The sequence below is a fragment of the Callithrix jacchus genome, chromosome 6, assembly GCF_049354715.1.
Source record: "Callithrix jacchus isolate 240 chromosome 6, calJac240_pri, whole genome shotgun sequence".
Taxonomy (NCBI): domain Eukaryota; kingdom Metazoa; phylum Chordata; class Mammalia; order Primates; family Cebidae; genus Callithrix; species Callithrix jacchus.
In genome coordinates this window covers 81,323,661-81,341,704 of record NC_133507.1, presented here as the reverse complement: position 1 = coordinate 81,341,704, position 18,044 = coordinate 81,323,661, and the positions used below count along the sequence as shown (strand labels likewise).

General features: G+C 40.3%; 1 protein-coding gene and 1 pseudogene across 19 annotated transcripts in view; one reads left to right on the top strand and one right to left on the bottom strand.

The window, feature by feature from the left end:
* Positions 1-18,044, top strand: part of LYPD6B (LY6/PLAUR domain containing 6B) — a 202,184-nt gene that overhangs the window by 21,241 nt on the left and 162,899 nt on the right. For 2 of the 19 annotated variants that reach the window (XM_078327807.1, XM_078327814.1), the window contains exon 2: positions 8,056-8,153. The exons of 13 other annotated variants lie outside the window; for them this stretch is intronic. The gene's annotated coding sequence lies outside the window, so the exon portion shown is untranslated. Of the gene's footprint in view, positions 1-8,055; positions 8,154-14,688; positions 14,770-15,952; positions 16,232-18,044 lie in introns of those variants that run through there. 4 more of the 19 variants (XM_078327811.1, XM_078327815.1, XM_078327810.1 and 1 more) reach the window with 2 other exon arrangements.
* LOC100391956 (thioredoxin pseudogene) lies at positions 7,542-7,858 on the bottom strand (annotated as a pseudogene).

Here is an 18,044-nt window from a genome sequence, read left to right as displayed (position 1 = left end):
ATTGGTCTCGAAACTTGCAATACTCTTAAGGCCTGGGCTTCCACCGATGAAAGCCCAGAATCAGTGGGTAGGACTTTGTACTGCTCTCCTATAGTGGAAGGAGCTATGGAGTCATTTGTAAAAAGATAGGAGCACAGGGAGAGGTGAAGGATTGGGCTCAACAATATGGGGCACAGGCTGTGTCTAATGTCTCCTGCTCTGCATCTTTGTAGCTTCGCAGAGGGAGTTTCCATGAGGGGCACTCGATACCCACATTGGGCATGCTTGGCACCCCAAGAATCTGGTTTCAATTAGTGACTTTCCAACAGTCCTTTAACACTAAGACCTTTGGGCCTAGCTAATGTATTCTTTCTCTTGCTTCTCTTTGGGAGAGAAGGGAAAATATGCTAGTGTGGATTTGGATCTAGATTCTGTGGAATGAGATGGAGATGGTGGTGTCTCCAATAATACTTAATGGGAAGCTTAGAGATGAGCAGAGGTGTTTCTGCAGGCATGCTCTGTAGCCTTTCTCAGACTTACCAGGCTGCAGTGCATTCCTTTTTTTTTTTTTTTTTTTTGAGACAGGGTCTTGCTCTGTCACACAGGACAGAGTGTAGTGTAGTGGAGCCATCATAGCTCACTGCAGCCTTGACCTCCTGGGCTCCAGCAATCTTTGCAGTGCCTCCCTGAACATGGTTTGTAGTTAATGTGAACTGCTGTGATAAGACTTAATGTTTAGATTTAGTAATAAGGTATGTGTTTGTTTATATGTGTTTTTAGGTGAGTCTATCCCAATAGAGTTGAAGGAACTGCATGTTTGGTGGATTCCTTGGAATTTTCTCTCTGTTCCCTGGGAGCCCCCTGTGAGGCAAGCCTGACTCTCTAGTTGACACCCTAGGCAAATGCTGGGAGAGAGGACAGAGGGAGGCAGCCCAGTTAGTATGTACTGGTGGTGTAACTCTACCTCTCAGTTCTCCTGGATTCCTTGGGGCTTGGGAGGATGAGGGAATGCAAGGAGTCAAATACCATTCCCTTGCCAGCATGTAAAATAATCTCCCTCCTTTTCCCTGGACTCCTTATGCTGTGTGACAAACATATCCTTTCTTCCCAGACAGAAAAGGGAGAAGTGGGGATGGACAAGACATTTTTATAGGGTATACTTTTCTATTTTAAATTTGAGAATGTAAGTACATTATAAAAGTAAGCATCAAATTTCTTATAATGATAGTTTTATTAGGTTAAAAAGTTAAACAATATCTCTAAAATTATGCTTAAGTGTAAGATTAAACAGCATTTTTTTCAGGGATAGGAAGAAGAAACATCATAGAATCTTTTTGATAACAAAAACAGCAAGGGCTAAAAATAATGTGTAAACTATGTAGCAGTGTGATTGGCATCTAGAAGATGCTCAGTAAATTGTAGCCTTCATGATGATCATGATGATGGTAGTGCTTTCTCTAGTCCATTTATTGGAGAAAGGGATTAAAAGCAGAGATTATGCTGGGTGTGGTGGCTCATGCCTGGTAATCCCACCACTTTGGGAGGCTGAGGTGGGTGGATCACCTGAGGTCAGGAGTTCAGGACCAGCCTGACTAACATGGTGAAACCCTGTCTCTACTAAAAATGCAAAAAAATTAGCTGCACATAGTGACAGCTGCCTGTAATCCCAGCTACTCGGGAGGCTAAGGCAAGAGAATCGTTTGAACTCGGTTCAAGTAAAGCCGAGATTGCACCATTGCACTCCACCCTGGGCAACAAGAGCAAAGCTCCATCTCAAAAAAAAAAAAAAAAAAAAAAGGAGGAGGGATTAAAAACTTGAGGACTTCATCAACTCTGTTGCTCCACAGGAACCTCTCTCAGCCATTCTTCCCCTACATGGAAAACCAACAGGAAAATGAAAGCTTAAGTTATAAAACCAAGCCAAATGTATACCTTAGATGTGATGGTTTTTTTTTTTCTTGGAGTAGTTGCTTCTAAAAGGCAACATTCAAAATAACCGCTGCAAGAATAGACATGCCAAAATCTTAATGGCGCAATGCTATTTTGTTGAATAAAAAATAGGGCTGATTAATGACAAATCGTAGCTATGCAAATGAAGAAAAAGTTCATCATGTCTTGTGCTTCAGGGTGTGAATTAATGGCAAAAATCTGTCTGCAGTCATCAGGGGAGATGAATTCAAATGAAAACTTACAGTGATACGTGTTCTTTTTTTTGTTAAGCATCATTTGTAGCTGGAGTCCTGAAATAGTTTGTCTAATGGTAAACTTTCCTGAGTGTCCACTGTAAGCAAGACTCAGTAAAGAAGGAGCTGCAAGGTTCACCAAGTCTCTCCTTCCCTCTCTTCCTCTCTCTCTTGCTTCCTTCCCTATTAAGCACAGCCTTTCCAGTTCAGGAACTTATATCTTAATGGTAATGGCAAGATGCAGACATTAGAATCCTAACAGCAAGTGCAAATTTATGTGGTACATATCGTGTATGTCAGGTTTCTAATATATCTGGAGGAAAATCATTAGAGTGAAAACGATGGTGCTAAATCTTGACCAAATTAAACAATGAATTTTACCTCTTTGCCTGTATTTTTTTCAGGTCAAGTGGTGTTAGTTTCAGTTGTTAAAGGGTCAGAATAACATTGCCACCCAAGAAGTAGCCCCTCCCTATAACACTGTTGAATTCAAACAGTAGTTGATGACTCAGCTACCATATACTTATATACCCTGCAATTACATTGTCAAAATCTTCTCCCCAATAGGGAGGATTGATTTTAACAGGAATTCTTAGCTGACTGATGCTCCACTGAGGTTGAAATGGCTCGATAATGATTTGATTTATTGATAATGTCGTACTGATATTTTTTAAAAAGCTGCCATGTATATTTGGGTTTTTACTTTGAGGTGTTTATGTCTTATATTTTAAAAGCGAATTAGAATAATTCACCAAATACATGTTGCTCAAATGTGCTAAAGTTTTCAAAATAAAGTAATGAGAAAGGATTATTCAATACAGGGGTTGAACATAATAAAGTATCAATGTAGAACCCACCAAACATGCCATATCCCAGAAATAAACTCCAAAGGGTTGAATATTGCAAATCAAATTATAGGAAAAGTAGCAGAAAATATAATATGTATTAGATTTTTGCAGGAATGACAATTTCTATGGCTTTAAAGCAAAAGAAGCAACTATCAGGGAAAAAGCCAACAAGTTTGAATATTTTAATTTAAAACTTATTTTTTAAATATATATTTTATTGCATTTTAGGTTTTGGGGTACATGTGAAAAACATGAATTAAAAACTTCTATATAAAAGACTGGGACAATTCACAGTAAATTTGGGACACATCAATGATTAACAATATGTTATAACTGGAAATATGGAATAAAAGGGCCAGGGCCATAACAGATAGATCTGGATGTCCATATAGACTTACAAAATCTGATTATACTGATTGCTTTTTATACAAAATGTTTTGTAACCAGCTTTTCTGATATAGCAGCACAGACTGTGTCACTATCTAGTGTTCTAAAACATAGTTTTAGAAGAGAAGCCCTATTTTGCCTATGTTTTCAATGCTGTATGTTAAGGTTATGGAAAATGAACTTAGGGTGACTTTTCTAGCATCTTTTCTACTTATGAAGTCATGGTTAGAGTTATGGTTATGGACATCCCCTTGAATGAAACAGTGATTTACAAAGAAGCACATTTGATACTGCTTTTATCAACAGTTTTATAGGTAGCATTTGCCACTAAAACCTGTTTTAGCAAAAGAGAAAACATCTTTTGAGATCCCACACTTTTGACGACATGTCATCAGTTATCTTTAAAGGCTTCAGTAAAAGAGACATGTTAATTACAATTCCTGCGAGCATCTTGAGGATAGCAATGACTATAGTATTAGGGCACTTTGTCAAGCATGTCATTCCCTTATCTTGCTTTATAGCAGAGGAAATAAAGGCACTAGAGACATATCTTTGAGGTCACACAACAAGTTAACAGCAGATAAACATTAGAACCGGCAGCTCCAGAATTCCCACTGTGTGTAATTAGCTCACCACAGGCAGGAAATGACAGCACTGGGAATAAATGGCAGATGTGGAGTTTGGGGACTTGGAGGCTGGTGGGAATTCTCTGTGCTCATCTGAATGGTTAATTAAGTTAGTTCCTCTCAGGAGCTGTTACTGCCTGGAACATGGAGGCCTCTCAGCCAGTTACCTTCTTCCTTAGGGTGCAAGGAAACATGATGGTCACCCTCTGGTGCTTTCATGGGCTGGCTTATGGAGGAGTTTGAGTGGGGCCTGAGTAATTTTTTAGGCATCGTAGTCTCTCACTGAGGTTTTGTGTAGTTTCCGAGTATGATTGTGGCATTGGCTCCCAGATGACTTTGATGTGTCTGGGGAGTGCATAGTTCAGAGTAAAAGGGCAGGGACTGCCTGGACTATTTTTAAGTTTACCCTCCCTCCCTCTTGGGCAGCTCATGGAGTGTATGTCTGCCTTCTTTGTCTCCTTATAAGTGATAGTTACTGAATTCATGGACTACCTCCTGTTCTTAGACCCTAAAATCATTGTAGGAAACAAGGTGGTATTTGAAGCCTGTCAAAAGACTGGCTAAGTGTAGAGAGAATTCTAGAGAGGGTAGAGGCAGTCTGCCAAGTTGGATCCAAAGGCTGGTTCCATCAGATGCTCTAACAAGCTTGTTAGTCCTGGAGTCATGATTATCTTAATTTCACTGACTCCCTAGTAAGGACATGACTAAGCATTCAATCACCAAGGATTGATTAGAGAGAAATGAATCTGTGCTCCTGCTTTAGAACCCTGAAAGAAGGTGGAATCTTGAGTTCACTTCCTCTTCTGCTCAGTCTAGAATGAGCGTGGCATGCTTCCTAGGAGAGAACTCAAGCTAGACTGCAGTCACTTCCTGTTGCATCAAATCTGGTTACTCAAAGTGAGCCGGATTGATTGGCAGCATCAATACCACTTGAGAGCTTAAAATGCAGACTATCAGGTTCTATCACCTGTGGGGGTCTTGTGTGTGTGTGTGTGTGTGTGTGTGTGCGCGTGTATGTGTGTGTGTGTGTGTGTTCCAACACAACTTATTTAGTTAGTTATTTATTTTTGAGACAAGGTTTTGCTCTGTTGCCCAAGTTGGAGTGCAGTGGCGCTATCTCTGCTTACTGTAATCTCCACCTCCCAGGCTCAAGCAATCCTCTTGCCTCAGCCTTCCAAGTAGCTGGGACTACAGGTACCACTGTGCCTGGCCATATTTTTTGTAGACACTGGGTTTCATCTTGTTACTCAGGCTTGTTTCTAACTCCTGAGCTCAAGAGATCTGCCCACCTTGGCCTCCCAAAGTGTTGGGATTACAGGCCTGAGCCTGTAATAAAATAAATTTTATTTATAGAAAAAAGCTGCTAGTTCTTGGGCTATAGTTCACTGGCCCATGGTACAGATTGGGCAGTACCATTTTTGGCTACCCATTTGTGTCTTGTGTCTAGAGCCACTATGTTCTATTTATCATTATGTTTTTCCTTTTAAAAATAATTTCAACTTTTATTTCAGATTTGGGGGTATATGTGCAAGTTTGTTACGTGGGTGTATTGCATGATGCTGAGGTTTGGGATACAATTGATCTTGACACCCAGATAGTGAGGATAGTACCTAAGAGTTAGCTTTCAACCTTTGCACCCCTTCTTTTCTCTCCCCTTTAGTAGTCCCATGTCTATTGTAGCTATCTTTATTTCCATGTGTATCTTTATTCCCAATATGTAAGTCTCACTTGTAAACAGAAATCATGCAGTATTTGGTTTTCTATTCCATGTTAATTTGCTTAGGATAATGGCCTCCAGCTGCATTAGGTTCCTGCAGAGGACATAATTTCCTTCTTTTTAATGGCTGCCTACTATTCCTATCGCCTGTATTTTAACACACTCTCCAGGTGGTTCTTATGCCTGCTCCGGTTTGAGAAGCACTGGTATGTAGTGTGTAAATGATTTATCTGGGAAAGGTTGCATGTTTAGTGATGATAATATTTTATCATCATATTTTCCTGATCATATTTTATATTTATACTTTATGACCCTTAATAAACATTTTAATCTTTGAATGTTTTAAGAATTTAAGCCTCTTTTAAAAAGTTGTTTTTGGCTGGGTGTTGCGGCTCACACCTGTAATCCCAGCACTTTGGGAGGCTGAGGTGGGTAGTTCACAAGGTCAAGAGATAAAGACCATCCTGGCCAACATGGTGAAACCCCGTCTCTCTTAAAAATACAAAAATTAGCTGGGTATAGTGGTGTGCACCTGTAGTCCCAGCTACTGGGGAAGATGAGGCAGCAAAATCGCTTGAACCCAGGAGACGGAGGTTGCAGTGAGCCAAAATCAGGTCACTGCACTCCAGCCTGGTGACAGAGTGAGACTCCATCTCAAAAAAAAAAAGTTGTTTTCCATTATCAGTGAGTACATGCTATGAGAGCATCAGAAAATACAGAAAAGTAAAAAGCAATTTATCCCTCTAGAATATTTATCGAAAACATTTTAAAAGTATATATATTTTTCTTATCTTTTCTATGTATAACCTTTTAAAACTTCATTTTTTTTTTTTTTTTTTTCCAATTGGAGGCATTATATATTATCCTTGTAGGGCAATAAAGTGGTACTATATAGTCTTTGCTTCTTTCCTTTGGTTAAAGGGAATTCTCTTAGATAATCTTTGTTTTAAAATATTGTTTTTTCTCTAATTTTTATTTAAATTTTATACAATTTAGGAAGATTCCTGGTATAATTATTTTTTTTTTGCAACAGAAAAATTTAATTGACTACTTACTGGTAGCATATATTCTGTATTATATATGAATCTTCGTTAACAAAACTTTCTGGAGGGTAGAAAAGCTTTTGCTTTGGAAGGATGCCAACTGGCCTGATAGGAGGGGAGGCAGGGGATGGTCTCAATAGAAAGTCCTGTTTTTCCAAGGTGAGTGGGCAACACCTCACCACTGTGAGGATGGAGGTTTTGGTTTTTTGGGCTTCTTTGCTGAGACTGGAAAATGTAAGCTAGAATGAATCTTTGCCCAAATCTCTGCTTTGTAAGGGCGTTTGAGAAGAAATCAGTATGTAATTTTTAACCTCTGTAGAATAGCTGGCTTGTGTTTGAGGCAGGGCAGGAGAAATCTGGTCATGATTTTTCCTGCAGCCTTTTTACCATGCTTTGTTTTGGAATATGTCATTGCCCTCAATAATGCAGAATGTATTATGTCAAGTAAAAAATTGGGTGCATTTCTTATGTCCACAGGTTAGACTCTTTCTCTAAGTCTAGTTATTCCAAGAGTAATTGATACAACTTACCAATGAGAGGAACACAGTTCAGAAACAAAGTAACAAACAAATATTTCTGAATTTTCAAGCTTCATTTACATCTTTCAAAAAATATTAGTAACACTTTTTTTGAGTTAATATTTTATTATCATCCAGATGCAGTTGGGTGTATAGTCTCCATACTTTATACTTTTTGTAAATAAAAAAATTACAAATTTTAAATAGCCAGTGGTTGGTTATATTTTCAAGAAGACATCATTAGACTAATTCATTAATGGTGGCTTCAAGATTTTCCTTATTATAGCTCCAGAAAATTTGCCTACCTTTTGTCCCTTCTTATAAAACTAGGTTGGCATGCATTTGACTTCACGCTCTGAAACAACGTCCTGACGGTCACCCACATGTACTTCAAGGAATACCATATTGGAATCCTTTTCAGAGAGGGAATGAAAGAAACGCTTGATAATTTTGTAAGGCCCACAGCATGGGGCTGAGAAGTCACCTACTCCAAGTTTATTGCCTGCAGCCTCCAAGCCTTCCTGAAATGCAAACTTATGCTCAGTTTCTTCTGTCATTTTGGCTGTTGGTGTCTTCTAAGGAACATTTCTAAAAAGTATCCCCTCTGTCTCTTGTTCCACACGGCTTCTTCTTCAAACTAATTTTTACTTCCCTATCCATACCTTTCTGAAGTTTCAGCCACACCCCCACCCTGAAGTTCTTTATTATGTATACTTTTTTTTTTTTGAGACGGAGTTTTGCTCTTGTTACCCAGGCTGGAGTTCAATGGCACGATCTTGGCTCACCGCAACCTCCGTCTCCTGGGTTCAGGCAATTCTCCTGCCTCAGCCTCCTGAGTAGGTGGGATTACAGGTACGTGCCACCATGCCCAGCTAATTTTTTGTATTTTTAGTAGAGACGGGGTTTCACCACGTTGACCAGGATGGTCTCGATCTCTTGACCTCGTGATCCACCCACCTTGGCCTCCCAAAGTGCTGGGATTACAGGCGTGAGCCACCACACCCAGCCCTATGTATATATATATTTTTTTAAGTTTTGATATAACTTCCAAACAGGGAGAGCCAGAAAAGTGACTCAGCCACAGGAATGTGTCCATTTTGTGGGTGAGCTGGTGGGGGTGGCCTCGGGAGAATCTGACGGAGACAGTTATGGCTAATCATTAATAATCATAACTTTTTTTTTTACATTTTAAGTTTTTCTTACCATTACACAAAATATCCATGTAACATAATAACTAATTTTTGTTACACAGGACATGCCTTGTAGTCCTGCTTTTTGCCTTGGTGACATAGACTGTGTATACCTAAGAAAAGTGGAATCACTACAGTAGAATTGCTTAGAAATGTTTTGTAATGGAAAACTGTTTATGTGATAAACTAGGTTGATTAGGATTGAATAGAATTGGAAGATAGCAGATCTTAAGGTACCACCCCAAAGCCTGCTGCTGTGTCACAGATCTTGGCTGATAGTATCTTATTTATGTTGAGAAGCTGGTTGGGCAGGAAGGATCTGTGGTCTGGATATTGCATGAGCCAGCTTGGCATTTAAATTTGCCAAAGACTTTGAAGCATTGCCACATTTAAAAAAGTCCCTGTGATAAATTTCAACATTCCCATCTCCTATAACTCTGCATATTATTATTGTTAGCCCACATGACTCTTTCCACAGCATCGCCGAGCGCCCCGTGGTCCATGGTGCTGAGCAGTGGCCACTTCTGTGAGGCCTGGTTCCAGTCCTGCAGAAGCTTACACTCAAAGCCATTTCATTTTTATTAATAGAAGCGTAAGAGCTTTCCCCAGGCAATATGTTGGCTAGCTGTAAAATTTTCTTTTCTTTTTTTTAAATTGCAGGGGTGGGTGGTGTGCATGTGTATGTACGTGTGTGTATGTGAATTGTTTTTCATGAAGTATATACATTCTCAGAAGAAGAACAGCGAGAGAGTTGTGAGTAAATGAAAATTTGGTAAACAGGTGGCTTTTCTGAGATTAGTAAAATGTGTATGTTTTGGAAGCAAAGCGCTGTAGGGTCTTGCTCCCTGCTTCTATTCCTTCTCTGTCTCCCAGTGAGCACCAGGCTCCACCACACTGGCCTCCTGAATGTTCCTCAACACACCAGCCATGCTCTGCCACAGGACCTGGACATTTTACTCTCCTCCTCCTGCAAGACACTTCCCCAATTCCCTGCAAGGCTGGCTTTTCCACTTTCTTCAAATAGTGGCTTCTTTCTGAGTATATTTTTGGCTACCCATCTACAGGTTTATTCCTTCTGCTGGGGCTTTGGGATTTCATACCCTGCTTCTTAATGTTTCTTCTCTTTAGAACTCATTAATATCTAACACACTATAAATTTTTAACCTCTTTATTTTATTGATCTCCTTCCCCCCTCATAAATGTTCCTGAGAGTATGGTAATTGTATTTCCCATGATATTCCCAGTGCCTGGAATAGAGCCTGGATCATCATAAGTGCTCAATAAATGATGGCTGAATGGAAGAAGGGAAGGAAGAATGGTTGTGAATGCCTCTTATTGGCTTCTGTTCATCATAACTGACCTCCATATTTAGACAACCCATTGTAAGCTAGCAATCAGCTTATTCACTATACAGAACATCCTGTGATTTTGAGGTGTTCTTGCAGGCTTCTTGGTTGGTAACCATAGGAAGTAGACTTTCATTAGTATCAGGTGTATAGAGTTCTGTGAAACCAGTAAACACCTCTCTGTCTACATGATTGTACTATTTCATACATTTCCAAGAAGTCAACAGGTAGTAACAGATGCAGCCTGATTGATTTCTGGGAGGGTAATGACAGCATATTTGCTGTGGGATAGGTAAATGGAATCCTTGGCACTGAGATTGCATTATCTCTTGTCTACAGATAAAAGGTGTATGACTTACTTATCATTTAATTTCACACCCGGCATTAGGAGGACTGATAGGTGAGGGGCTAGGAGGAGAGGGCCTTGTGCGTGGCTTTGTAAATAGCGATAAAGCAGTGGGAATGTAAAACTCGGCTTGGCAGGGTCTGCCTGGGATTTTGCTGAGTCCATAGCAATACTTAATTAACTGTGCAAACATTCATTCAAGATAAGACTATAACAGTTGCCTTGGGGAAAATTCTTTGAGTCAATATTTGTTTGATCTTTTGTATAGTATTTTGGCTTTGCTGTTCATGCTATAGCAAAGCTCCTGTTATAAATGCTGTTTTCAGGGATTTGCTGTATTTGCATTCCAGGTCAGTCCTGGGAGAGGTAAAGGATTGGAATCACTGTTTAAATAGATGTTGTAAGGGTTTTCAAATGAATCTTTAAAAGTTGAAATACTTCGTTTCAATCAGTTGTCAAATAATCATTAAAAACCTGGAGTAACTACTCTAGAAATTCCGCAATGTGGGATAAGCTCTTTGCCTTCAGTTTGCTTATACTCTAGCTGTAGAAATAAGACTTGAATCAGTAGATATGATAGAAGGTACGTATACTAAATAGTAACAATGGCTGTGATTTCCTGGACACTTAGTAATGACTGAGCACTGTCCTAGTACTTTTCTAAGCATTCAACGAACGAATTCATTTAATTCTCCCGGTAGCCCAAGGAGGCAGGTGCTTTTGGTTAGTGTGACATCTTGCACAGAATAAACGATGTTGTTTAGAGAAAGAGAAGACCAGGGAATTAAAGAGCCACGAGGGAAAACTTGAAGGACAAGGTCTCAGTCCAGATGTTAAAGACTGGGAGGCAAATGGCTTGCAATGGGAAGAAGAAAAGGGGCATAATGGCATTGGTTGTTTTGCTGGTAACATCCCTTTTCTCTCTTGAGTGTTGTTTTATCATTTCTTTTTTTTCTTTTTTTCTTGTTTTGTCGCCCAGGCTGGAGTACAGTGGCGTGATCTCAGTTCACTACAACCTTTGCCTCCCAGGTTTAAGTGATCATCCTGCCTCAGCCTCCTGAGTAGCTGGGATTACAGGCACAGGCCACTACACCTGGCTAATTTTTTGTATTTTTGATAGACAGAGTTTTGCTATGTTGGCCAGGCTGGTCTTGAACTCCTGATCTCAAGTGATCTACCCCTGTCAGTCTCCTAATGTTTTACTGTTTTACCCTTTCTTGACTTTCAGCACATTGCCTCTGGTGAAGAGGACAATAAACAAACACATAAGTAAACATACAGGATGTCAATGTAATAAATGCTGTGAAGGATAAGACAGGAAAGGGAGAATGCTAGGTGGTGAAGGAGGGGATTTGTAATTGATTTTTATTTATTTATTTTTTGAGACAGTTTCACTCTGTTGCCCAGGCTGGAGTACAGTGGCATGATCTCAGCTTGCTGCAGCCTCTACCTCCCAGGTTTAAGTGATTCTAGTGTCTCAGCCTCCTGAGTGATTGGGATTACAAGTGCGTACCGCTGTGGCTGGCTAATTTTTGTGCTTTTAGTAGAAATGGGATTTCACCATGTTGTCCAGGCTGGTCTCAAATTCCTGACCTCCAGTGATCTACCGACCTTGGCCTCCCAGTGCTGGGATTGCAGGTTTGAGCCACTGTGCCCAGCCTGGATTTGCAATGTTAAATAGGGTGATTAGGAAAGCCCGAGACATTTGAGTGAAGATAGAAGGAGGAGAGAAAAAATGCTGTGAAGGCACTTATGGGATGAGCCTTCTGGGCAGAGGCAACAGCAAGTGCAAAGGTCCTGGGGTGGGAACTTAACCTAGTTTATTCAAGGAACACCAAGGAGACCTGAGTGGCTGGAGAATAGGGAGCAGGGAGAAAGGTAAGAGGTGATGTCTTCATGGTTAATGCATGCCCAGTCACTGCGGGTTTAATGATGATGATAATGATGAGGGAGAAGGCGCTGTAGAGAGTTTTTGAGTAAGTAGAAGGGAGGGCTGGCAGCTGTCACTGCTTTCTGCAACCCTGTGCAGTTGTAGCTTCTCTTGCTTTTCAGTAGCAGGCCCTGCCCAGTATATCTCTTGGTCTCTGACCCATTGCTGATGTGGGCAGAGGCACCCTGACAGCTTCACACCCATTAGCTGGAGGTGGAAAACCAGCAGAAGCCCTGAGTGAAAGAAGGCACATGCCCTCCACCCTCATGGTGTTTTCTTGGCCCTTGTTTCTGGGTTTCTTCTTTGATCTCCTGCTGTTACTGATATGCCGGCTGGGTCTTTGGATCTGCCTTGTTCTTGCCATCTCCTGTCCAAGCCCACTGCTGTGATGCTGGGAGGCAGTGTGGGTTCTGGGCTGTGTCCTGCAGCTATGTGGGACTCTGTGCTGAGTCGAGCATTAGGAAGATCTGCTGTGCTGCTGAGACCTCCTTTTCTTCCACTCAGTGCTTTCTTTTGCTTATGGTCCTACCACTGCTGCATCTCCTTGGATGACAGACTTGGGGACCCAAGCGGGCACAGGTGCCTGCACTTCTATAGGTATCTACTGGACCATCACCAAAACTCTGGAGGCAGGGTGATGCACTCAGGTTCCCTCCAGCCTGTATTTTCCTGTCTCTGATCCTTTCCCTTTAGCCCATGTTGCTGATCCTCGTGAGTTACAAGCAGAAGCGAAATGAGAGAGAGAGAGAGGACAGCATCCTCAAGTGAGGGTGTGGAGACCCAGACCAGGGTGACAGCCGTACTAAGGGAGAAGGAGGGCAGAAGTGAGGGGTCTGGGGAAGAAAGCCTCAACAGATCATGGTCCATTGACTTATGGAGACTCAATAGAAAATTAGAGCCCATACAAGTATCTAAGGATCAATATTAATCCAGAAGTTGCAAATGCAATGAATGTTTTCAGAGGGTCTTATAGCCAAGACATGAGCAAGTTATATAAAGAAGATGTGTCTGCTGTGGAGGCCTGCGAGTGTCCAGGTGGGGCAGATCAATGTGTATTCATGTCAGGGGCTCAAGTGAATGTTTACTCAAAGGGTCTACCACAGAGCCACTTTTGTGATGGCACACATGCACACACACACACACACACACACACACACATGCACACATGCACATGCACACACATGGTGCTCTCTTATTCTCTCCTTTGATTTCTGATTTTAGTTGCAGTTACTTCTATATAGATCTAAAACATTGCCTTTAATGCCCTTAAAGAGGAATAATTATAGCACATATAGGCCTGATTCTCCAATGTACAGAGCACAGGTTGAGGTGATAGAAAGTTCTCTGAGGTTTTCTCCATGCTTCTAGTAACAAGAATTTGACTTCTAAGGGCACACCCAGAGGCTTTTGGCAATCAACTGTGAATCAAGGTGTGCTGATGGGCCCTTTCAGCCTCAGAGAAGAGTAATTGGGCTGAAAAAAATGTAATTATAATAAAAATATTGCTATGATTTTAGATGGTGGTTAAATGAAGGTATGTTCCCTCTTCGAAGAAAAATGTTAACTAAGTGGTCTCTCCAGGTGTACTACTTACTTTCCTGGGAGATGGATTAATTTGGGTTAACATTTATTGAGCTTCCAGAATATCCTATGAAATGCTTTAAATTTTAAAAATACAATTTATTTTCTGAATGGGTAATTTACTCATATGGTTCAATATTTAAAAATGACTAAAGATTGTACCACCCCATATCTCCTCCTCCAGGCAGCTAGTTTTTTTGCCACAAGGCAACCCATATTAGCAGTTTCTTATATATTTTGTTAATATAGTATATTGTTAATAATCTCAAGGAAAGCAGAGTGCCTTTTCTCTTTTTAAAGACTTTGTATTTCACAAAACACAGTGAGTCAATCATTCATATAGACCTGTATTTTAGAAACTTTTATTATAAATCCAATGAGTCCATAATTCCTAGATGCCCCATAAACTTTATGCTTTTGATTTTTAAATTCAGAAATCTTCCTTCTCCTCTCGTTCCCTCCCTTTATATAAATTGTTCTCAAATCTTTGGCACTCGTTGTTGCTTCCTTGTGAGCAGTGCCAGTGCTGATTGGATAAGTGGTAAATAAATATCATAGTAACAGAAAAATGTAGACACAGCCAATCAAATTTAGATCGACTGTTTCTATTTAGATGGGTCTATATGTTTATGGCTGTGGTTTCATGTTGTGTTTTGCAATGTGTACATTTTATTGAACACATTTCTGACCAATGTAGACTTAATGTGTATGTTTGCATTAAATCTGTTCACGTGATGAAGTTAAGTAGTTCATAGGATACTGGAAAAAACAATAATCAACGAACCATGCTTTTAAACTCTTTAAAAGTTGTTGAACTTCTCGTGGAGAAAAGAAAAAAAAGACGTATTTATTTTTTGTAAGTGAAGGAATAGAGGATAGAAGTTAAAAAAAAAAAAAACCCCGTAGCTAATGTGCATAGTTTGAATATGACCTGGGTTTGACTCCAGATTTGTGGAAAATCTTAACGAAAAAGAAAGTAGAAAGTTGGTCATGTGACCATCGTAGTTTAGTTTTTCTGCAGTAGATACCTAATAAATGCTTCTGATCCCTAAATGTCATATATTCTGAAAAGCAGGTAAGATAAACAAATATGTAATCCATATAATTTTAAAAACAGTGTTAGCAGAATACCTTTCAGAGTGTGCTCGGCAGTGTTGATGATTGAGTGAAAACATGCAGAGACAAAAGCAAAGACAAAAAGCCTTAGAAACTATGGCCAGGGCTATAGCTATAGCTGATGAGGCAGGAGGCTGATGGAGTTTGAGGTCAATCTAGGAGAGAAGGAGATCCTGGAGAAGAATCCAGAGGAGCGGGAGGGTGGGTTTTGAATATAGGAAAGTGAAATGTCAGGATTTAACACTGGAGAAACTTACTAGCTACCAGAGTAGCACTAGAGTAACTTACTAGCATTCCTGCAGCCTGGGGAGGTGAGGGCTTTCTTTCCTGGCATGCCTTAAATAGCATAGCAGCCTGGATAAAATAGATTGGCTGCAAATATGATTCCTTTGTATTTGGAAACCTTATTTTTGTATGTTTTGATTTTTTCTTAAAGAGAATGTTGCATATAATAAGATGTGATAACTATAGTTTAAACAGATATTTTCAGGACTCTGAGAGAACAGCTCTTGGAAGTATTAGTTTTCAGCCTAACTCTAGAAATCTATTTGCAAGGGAATGCTTGACACACAGAAAAACATTTGTCATAAAGATAGTTCTTTGAAGTATAATTTATAATAAAGAAAAATGGAAAGTGAGTTATTTGTCTAATAAGAAAAGAATGGATAAGGAAATGGTAGTACTATGTACATTTTGAGTGTAAAATAATGTTTAAGGTATGTTTTAAGTTAGGTATGAGGCGGAATAAAATTCTATGAAAAAAGACAAGAAGGGAATATCAATGGTGGTTGTATATGATGAAATTTTAAAAAACTGTTCTGGATCTAATATATGGGCTATAATGTGGATATATTACTTTAAAAAGTAGAGAAAAAAGTCTTCACTGAAAAAGACCAAGAGTTGAAGTGGCTGGAAAACTTGGTTGCTTTCATTTAGTGGAGGTTGTTATCATGAATGTTTCAAACCTCAGATGTTCCGGCATTTTTGTAAATTCCTTGGCTGTGTACTGCCAAGGTTAAGATGTGCTGGAGTTGGAGCTGGTTCTGTGGGGAGGAGGAAGGAAACTCTTAGAAGGGAGAAGTGAAAACATTCCTAACCCAGTAGGTGCAGGGTTTGTAGTCCCGCAGCCTTACATGCACTCCGGTATTTGTAATTTGCAGTGATGTCAAACTGTTGTGCCTCCTGCCAGAGCCAAACTGCTAGCTGCTAGAATGCATGGCCACGGATGACTTGGTGACCAGTGGCCTGCAAAATGCTACAGAACACCCTGGCAGCTCATTTTTAATTCCCAGGAAGTTGCTTGCAACTTTACAAAGATAAGGCAAAGGATCAGACTGGGGACATGCCCAGAGCACAGGCAGCCCCCAGTCATGTCTTTGTAGAAAGCTCTGGGGAGACTTGCTTTCTTGCAGCCTGGGGAGGTGAGTGCTTTGTTTTCTGTCATGCCTTAAATAGTCGCCTGGACATGATTGATTTAACTCTGCAAATATGATCCTTTTGTATTTTGAAAACTTATTTTTATTCATTTTGATTTTTTTTCTTAAAGACAATGTGGCATGTAAAAAGAAGTGATAACTATAACTATAGTTTAATTTCTTTTTAAAATTTCCCCAGGACTCTGCTGGAGCAGAACTTCAAAGTGTTTGTTTTCAGCCTGCTTTTAAAGTGATTTGAAGAGAGTGGCTTTGAAGGTTTTTATCCTTACTTTTTCATGTATGGTATCTTGTTCTTTAAAGTTGGTGAGCTGAGCATATCCACATGAACACATACAATTATAATTGCCCCAATTTTAAGCTCACTTGTGCCACAGTGAAATCTCAACGCCATTAGCACAGTGTGCCAGCTCTGATCCTCTGAAGTGCTGGGCGTCTTTTTAATGGACAAATTGCAAATTTAGTAATGTAAAAACTGAAGTTAATCACACTGGCATCTATTCTTCCAGTTTGTCATTTGGCTGAAAGTGATCTGATGTCATTCAGAAAGAAGGCGGTTTGGAATGGCATCAAGTCCTAATGGTATAGCTTTGGGCTGAAGCTGAGTTTCCTCCTTGAAGCAGCTGCTGCTGTTTCATGGGGGGCAGACTTTGTTAAAGTGGCTGTTTCTGAATTACTCAGAATCTTAGGATTCACTTGAGGAATGTGACAGTCAACACTGTTCGCCTGGTAGGCTGAGAATGTCAGGTCACAGTGCCACATTGTCAGGCCAGGGGAGGGTTCCTGAATGACTGAGGGAATCCCATATGTAGCAGCAGAAGGAACACTGCCATCACCTCGCACCCCTGCCTCCCTTTGGAAGGTGCCATGATCTCCTGCTGTAATGGGGTCTTTATTTGTGTTTGCTTTTGCTTCCCTTCCCATTCATGAAATGTTCTGCACATGAAACATCTGAGAATTCTGGAGAGCATAGTCTCTTCCTGTAAACCAGTGACATAAAACCTGGAGTTGCCAGCCAGGATAATGAGTATAGTCTCTGAAGTTACCTGGTCCTTTGAGGGTTAAATCAGTGAACTTGGTTTTCTCAAGCTACACCTTGGTCTGCTTCCATGTTTGCCACACAGCACAAGGGGGAACACTCTTTTCATACGGTGTACCTGAGAGGAACTCCTTTCAAAGATAGTTATGGGGGGCTGGATAATTTTAAAATCTGAACGAACAAATAGAAATTTCTAAGACTGTTATCACTGAATTTTTACTTTTATGAGACTGACCTTCTACCTACTGTGCTAATGAGGTACCTAATTTCTACCTTTAAAGACCAACCAATATAGCCAGCATGGTGGCTCATGCCTGTAGTTCCAGCAGCTTTGGAAGCTGAGGTGGAAGGATCACTTGAGCCCCGGAGTTCAAGACCAGCCTAGGCAACATAGCAAGACCCCCATCTCTTTTATAAATATTTTATAAAATTTTTTATAAAAATATTTATAAAAATTAGCTGGGTGTGGTAGCTTGTGCCTTGCAGTCCCAGTTACTCAGGAAGTTGAGGCAGAGGACTGCTTGAGCCCAGGGGTTTGAGGATGCAGTGAGCTATGATCATGCCACTGCACTCCAGCCTGGAGCAACAGAGTGACCCTGTCTAAAAAAAAAAAAAAAAAAAAAAAAAAAGACCAGCAAATGTTACCATGGTGTGAGTTACCTCTGAAGTCCAGTTTGTGAGCTCATCTCTAAGCTCTGTGAGGGTGAGGCTGATTTCTGTTTTGTTCTCCATGGGTCTAACTTCAGTGCTTGGTACTTGGAC